This window comes from Apium graveolens, chromosome 2 (genome assembly GCF_009905375.1).
Source record: "Apium graveolens cultivar Ventura chromosome 2, ASM990537v1, whole genome shotgun sequence".
Classification (NCBI taxonomy): Eukaryota; Viridiplantae; Streptophyta; class Magnoliopsida; order Apiales; family Apiaceae; genus Apium; species Apium graveolens.
The window spans coordinates 21,065,608-21,073,015 of record NC_133648.1 but is presented as its reverse complement, the minus strand read 5'-3'; the positions used below and the strand labels follow the sequence as shown (position 1 = coordinate 21,073,015).

Sequence of the window (7,408 nt, the reverse complement as noted above, 5' to 3'; positions counted from 1 at the left end):
AGTCTAAAATGTCACTATTTATCTTGTATTTTCCTTACACAGTTTTTGGGTACTGTGAAGTATCTGCACTACTTAGTTTATGGACAAATGTAGGCCACCCCTTGCTTGAATATAGACAGGCTTCAGGAAAAGCAGCTATCTAAGCTTTCTTGAGTTCTTTGAGCAGTTGGGCGTCCTCTGGAATTACTGGATAAACTCTGTCAATTATCACATCGAGCTCAGATGCTTTCATTCTTTGTAGATTTGAGAGAGACACCTAAAGACATTTGTCCAAACCACAGTCATTGGCATTGGCTACTACCTTTTTCTCCAAAAAGTTATCAACTTTCACTATTACCACTCTTAAGAAATTGATGTTGTTAGCCAAAGCTCTCTTGTAAGTAATCTAGTGATTGGTCAGAGAGACTCTTAGAACTTTCAGTAGCTCATTGAACTCCTTATCTTGACAGGGTCCTTCTACAGCTTTCTGGAGCCTGTCTTTACTAACACTTTGAGAGAGTTTTAATTGCATAGAATTTGACCAGAGTAGTAGATTTTCAAGCCTATTAAGATTGTGTAGATTTACCAGCTTCCTTGGACTGTTTAATCCTTGATTTTATCTCCCCCTTAGTCTTGTTGGCAGGCATGAGTAGTAGATTTGGAATTTCTAGCCTCATAGCTTCAGGAAGAGCAGATAAAGGAACATTCAAGGCACTCATGATAGCTCCCAAAGGAACTGAATTCTATATTTGGAGATGTTTGTGGGAGTCTACCAGGGTCCTAATTTCATGTTGTTGACTCTGCACTAGAGAAGTGAGAGCATTAACCTGAGCTGTGAGTGAGTTATTTGAGGCTTGGAGAGTTAAAACTTGTTGTTGTAGAGATTGAATCTGGAGATTTGTTGATGTAGAAGGAGGTTGTTGAGAACTTGAAGAGATAGGAGCACCAAAAGTAGCTTGAACTGACTCCTTGATCCCTTGCATTAACAGAGCAGATGGTTCATATCTAGCTTGATGAAGTTGATCTAGTTTGACCCTTGTGTCATTATTAATGGTAATATGATTCTAGGAAACTTCATGCAACGCTATAATTTGGACAACCATCAAGACAGAAAAAGAAGAATGGTAAGGGAGAAACTGGATGAACTTGTAACTACTCTAGTTCAGATCAAGAACAAGTTTCAGACTTTTGTTGATCAAATGGCAATGTTTGATATGACTACCATGGAGAAGAGCATCAAAGTCTGTTGTTGAGTTTTACTTATGAGATGAAAAGCTTTAAGTTGAGCTTTATAGACTTCTGTCACAACATCATATACTTCATGTGGAGTGAGGGCTTTGGCATTGCTTCCCAAAATGGTGACATATTCTTCCCTAAATCTTGCCAAAAACCTCATCCATGCTCAAGCTAAAATCCTTGCTTAACCAAGCATCTACATTTCCATCCTGCTCAGCTTTATTTACAATCTTTTGCTGCTGCTCTTCAACATCAGTTTTATAAGACAACAAGATTGTTTGATAGTCCTGATTGGACATATTTGTGGTTAGAAGCTGTTGTGTGATGTTGGCAAGGCCAGAAAGTTGATCAACCAAAAGATCATTCTTTATAATGGGTTGAGCTTGAGCATTTTGAAGCCACTAAGAGATAAGGTGAGATGGTGGTTGAGAAGGGTTTGATGTAGAAGGAATGTCTGTTGGGTTTGAGGTGGATGGTTGGGGTTAAGTATCATTACTTGTGACATATGTCACAGTTTAACTCACAGTTGGAACTGTGATTATGACAGTGTGTTGTTCACCACTTGTGGGTAGAGGTGGCTAATTGTGCGGGTTTGAACCGCACAACCGGGACCGGTTCGTTCTAAAACCGGTATTTATTCAGCCCGGTTCGGCTCGCTAAAAACCCGCACAATTCGTCTGAAGGAACGAGCCGATTACGAGTTAGGAATCTGAAAACCGGGACCGAGCCCGCACGGCACGCACGAACCGAACGAACCCGCACGGCCCGGTTGAACCGCACGAACCCGCACGGCTCGCACTAACCCGCACGGCCTGCTCGCGATTGACAACACGCACCAGCATCTCTATTCTGTTTTGTCCTCTGTATCAAAGCAACTGTCCTTCTCTGTAACAGAGCATAGTTAAATTTGTAATTTTAACTAGTGAACATCTCTAGAAAAAATAGTTAATGTAATTTTTATTAATATTTTTTTGTTTACTTAATTTGTATTTAATATTTGATACGGTTTGTTCATTTTTGTAGAGAGGAATCCTCTCACATCATTTGTAATATTTTTAAATTAATAAAATTTATATAAGGTGCCGTCCTCTTTCAACCCAAAAAATTAAAATAATAAAATTATTATTTTACCAAATAAAAAAATTCAAGTAATTATGAAATATATTATTTAACAGAAAAATTAAAAACACAAAATCGAATTATTTACTATGTAAATAGAAGCCAATAATTATTTTTAATCCAGTAGACTAGTAGGTGGCTAAAAGGTGTCTACCCTCTACCTATTAATACTTATAAATTACTAATATATTACAAATTTACAACAGACAACTAACAGTGTTACACAACTAACAGTGTTACAGTGGTGTGACACGACCCGAAGAAAAGAAGGTTGGTCCTCTTTTAACCCGCACGGCCCGAGCCCGCGATTATTCGTTCGCGGTTATTAGTCCGGCCGGTCCCGAATTCTGTTTCTTCGACTCGCGCCCGGCCCGAGCCCGATTCACAGACTTACAGGCCGGTTCAGTGTTCTGTCTTCGAGTGTTGAACCCGTGTGCGGCCCGGCCCGGCACGCACGGACCGCACAAGTGGCCACCTCTACTTGTGGGAACCTCCAATTGAATTGGAGGGGATTTAACCGGGTTATTTTCATGTACCATGGCCTCAAAACCTTACTCTTCTTGCAAAGATCTGGCACTTGAATATGCCTGACTTGCCTCCCCTATAACAGGCTCATTAGCAATTGGACTTCTAGCTTCAATTTTTAAGGCAATTTCAGTTAGGGTTTTGAGGGGAGTTGTCAGTGCATGAGGAACCTCCAATTGAATTGGAGAGGATTTAGATAGCTCCCCCTCAAGAGTACTACCCTCAAACTTATCAATCAGTAAAGATTGTTTAGCACATGAAGATGCTTGAGTAGATATCACAGGGTCTTCAATAAAAACTGATGAAACCCTTGTGTTTGTGTTGGTGTCATCAAGGTCTAACCCAGAGTGTAGCCTCTCACCAACTAAATTTGGTTCCTGGGTGGTGAACATAATTTCATGAATCATGCCACTTGATTTTGACAACACTTAATAGTTAGATTCAAGTGTTTGATTGTATGAAGAATAAATTTTAGATATTTGATTTGTAATTTCAAGATTGAGTGTTGGCAGCTCCCCCTGAATAGATGAGGGAGCTTCAAAAGTTGTGCTCTCTGTGTGTGTGCCATCCTTATTCCTTCTTTCATATATTTGAATGTGTTCAAGTGTTGGTGTAGACTCTTTACAGGGTGCACTAGGAGAATGCTCTTTTTAATAGAGACACCCTGTTGAGAGGATGCCCCTAGAGTCTATTTTATGCCTTCTTTTATAACTACATCCTTTTGAGAGGAGAGGTAGCTTGAGTGGTCAACTCAGTTTTCTTGGTCATCTTTGGTATCTTGACCGGGTTGGACTCGGTTTGAGTTTGATCTTCACCACTCTCATTGATAATAGTTAGGGTTGCCTGCTTTCTCTTCTTTTTACTCCTTCACCCTTCTGAGAGGATGAAGCGGTTGGTTTCTGTTAGGACGAAAATATGCGCTAATATTCACGCAAGTATAAGCGATCGCAAGTAATATTGAATTATTTCTAGTTCATTCCCACGAAGACTGGTTTAGGTTAATTTCAATCAAGGCACTTATGCAACAATGGTATGGTTATTATTCAATGCTAAGACGATTAACAAATTGAGAATGTTTATAACTACGATTAACTAAGAGATTATACTAAAGAACATTAACTAAGGGATTAAAAAGGATTATTTTACTATATGACTGTTAAGTGGATTTTATATCTACTTGGAATGCTTCATTCTAGGCTTAAGTTGGTGTTTTAGACTCAAGTTGTTGGTATTTTGATGTATTTTTGTGTTTTTGCATCTCATGCACTAGTTGGAGGAAGAATGGAGCTTTTATTGAATATATGCTGAAAATAGATCAGAATTGGAATCCTAGGTCATTCTCAAGTTGTAGAGAATCTCATTAGCTTCGCGTGGACTGCTTATTCATCAAATTCTGACGAGTGGAGCAAAAGTTACAGCAAAAAGAAGAAAATTCAGATTTCAAACTACAGAAGCACATCGCACCCGCGCTGGGAAGCGGGGTGGCCGCGCTGAAACAACAGAAGCACGGCGCGCCCGTGCTGAGAAATGGGGCGGCCGTGCTGGAACCGCAGCGCGGGCGCGCGCCAAGTCATTTTCACAGAATCCTGATTCCAGTCTGATTTTGAGAGTCTGGAAGCCCAGAACGACCAGAAGCCTATATATATCAATACAAATACATTTTTAACAAGAAGGAGGCATGAGAGAGTAATAAGAAGACCTATAGAGCACGAGAAGGCTACGGAGAAAAAGACTTATTTTCTTCAATATAGTTGATACTTGTATGCTTGTTTTCAATTTATCTTTGGACCCTAGCACTTTTATATTATTTATTATCATGCTTTCATTGGAATCCATGGTGACGATGAGTTCGATTATGAACTAATCGTTATCGTGGGGTTCTAACGGATTTATTTATAGATTTCTTTAGTTAATTTATTTCAATATCTTGGTGTGTGGTGATTGATTGATATCCTAGTATTGGTTGTGCTTATTCGTCTTATGTGCGTAGCTAACATATAAGATAGCGTGTTAATCTCTATTAAAGAGACAGTGAATATAAGGATTTAGAACTTGCCATGCTAGCATAGGTTTATGTATTTATATGCATGATTTGTGGGTAATTTTAACCATCTTACTTGCCCTATATAATCACGATAGATAACTTGCGCATTAAACCGTTATATTTTCAATTCTTATAGACATATAAGGACTAAGCATAATTGGTATCTATTCAACTTCTATCTCTTTTGTGGATGCTTGGTAGTAGGGTATTCATACAATAAAAGTTGGCGTTTATTAGTTTCATGTTATCTGATTAGTGTCATCACCATTGCATGCTAAGGTTAAGAACAAAAAGGCTATTGAATGAAGTATTTAATGAAGTTAGGATCTCATGTTTGTCATATATAGTAATTCAACCTTAATTCTCTTAGTTAATGTTATTTAGTATAATCTCTTAGTTTAATCAAAACCCCAATTTGTTATTTGTCTTAACATTGAGCGATAACGATATATTGTTGCATAGGTGCATAAATTGAACTTAACCTAAACCAGTCTCTGTGGGAACGAATCTGATTTATATCTTATACTACTTGTGAATGCGTATACTTGCGTGAATTTTAGCGTGTATTTTCGCCCTAACAAGTTTTTGGCGCCGCTGCCGGGGACTCGGTGTTGTTAATTGTTTAGTTTATGTGCTTGTCATCATTGGTCGTTAAAGTTCACTGACTCAGACTATTTTACTTTCACAGTTTACTTGTTGTGTTTCAGGTACTCGTTACAGTGGGAGATCTAGCAGCACGAATGAAATCCTTGATGGATTTTTCTCAACCCAAGATCAATGGCATTCAATCTAGCATTGTCAGGCCAGCTATCACACCTAATACCTTTGAGATCAAGCCTGGAATAATTCAATGGGTGCATAATTCAATCCAGTTTGGGGTTTCTCCAACGGAAGATCCCAATATGCACATTAGGGATTTCATTGAGATCTGCGATACCTTCAAGTTCAACGGTGTTTCTGAAGATGCTGTGAAGCTGAGACTGTTCCCATTCTCTCTGAGGGACAAGGCTAAGAGCTGGTTACACTCTCTACCAGCTAATTCGATTACTACTTGGGAAGATCTTACTCAAAAGTTTCTCACTAATTTTTTCTCTATGGCAAAGACAGCTGCAATCAGAAATGCTATTACTCAATATACGCAGCAATCGGAAAAATCTTTATTTGAACCTTGGGAGCGCTACAAGAAGATGCTTAGGAAGTGTCCTCATCATGGAATTCCTAATTGGACGAACATCAATTATTTTTATAACGGGTTGGGAGCACAATCAAGACCCATGCTCGACGCAACATCATGTGGAGCATTATGGGCAAAGAGCTATAAGGAAGCCTATGATCTAATTGAACTGATGGATGCTAATAAATATTAATATCCAACTCATATATTGCCACAGGGCAAGGTAGCAGGAGTTCTTCAAGTGGATACAGCTATAGTTATCACTGCGCAACTAAAGGAGTTGTCTATGAAGATCGATTTTCTGGCTAACTATGGTGTTAATCAGATAACCAGTGTTTGTGAGCTATGTGCAGGTTCGCATGCGACGGAGCAATGCGCTATATCTAGTAAATCAGCTCAGTTTGTGAGCAACTTTCAGAGATCATAGTAACCAGTTCCAGACACTTATCATCCTGACAACTGGAATTGTCCTAACTTCAGATGGAGCAACAATCAGAATGCGATGCAACTGCCGTTCCAGTAGTTTGGAAACGAGCAATTCAATCTTCCTGGTTTTCAGCAACAATTCGCACCAAGATAACAACTCCAACTTCAACAACAAACTTACGAAGGTGCAGGTCTATCTTCGACTGAAAATCTGAATTGGAGGAGTTGCGGCTTATGTGCAAAAACCAGGCTCTTATATGCCAAAGCCAAGTTTTTTCTATCCAGAATCTGGAGAACCAAATAGGGCAAATTGCTAACGCCTTATTGAATCGACCACCAGGAACTCTTCCTAGTGATATAGAAGCCAATCCAGGCGAGAGGGAATTTGAAAAACAGGTGAACGCCATCACCTTGAGGTCAGGAAGGGTCGCAAGTCCCCAAATTCAGCAAGATGAAGAGTCTGAAAATTATATCCAGAATGTAGGTTGTGATGCCCTCAATCTCGGGGTTAGGAAATGAGGACTCACACACCTCTATTCTAATAATTAAATATGCATAAACCCCGATTAACTACTAACAGGATCAACAGGATAAAGTATGAGACAAGATTACAACTACCAATCATGAAATATAACTTACAAACCCCAAAATATTATTAAATAAACAATATCGATTCCGGCTGGAAACCGACAGATAACCCATTGTATCTTTATACACCTCTTTCTAGGCGCGAGCTCACTCATACAAACCACTACCTGCTCTGGCAACCGGAAGCCCTCAACACGGTAGGGACCACCAGGTACGCTCTTATGAGCAGTGCGCCTAAGTCTGGCCATCTTCTTGCTTAACTGCCATGGTTAGATTAAGACAAAACAAATGAGTATAAAACTCAGCAAGTAACTATA

The 7,408-nt window shown here is 39.3% G+C and overlaps 1 non-coding gene across 1 annotated transcript; it reads right to left on the bottom strand.

The window, feature by feature from the left end:
- Positions 1–6,012: 6,012 nt before the first annotated feature.
- On the bottom strand, positions 6,013–6,119 carry LOC141709330 (small nucleolar RNA R71). Its single transcript, XR_012569914.1, has one exon. It is a non-coding gene; the product is annotated as a small nucleolar RNA R71 (small nucleolar RNA).
- Between the last annotated feature and the right edge of the window lie 1,289 nt (positions 6,120–7,408).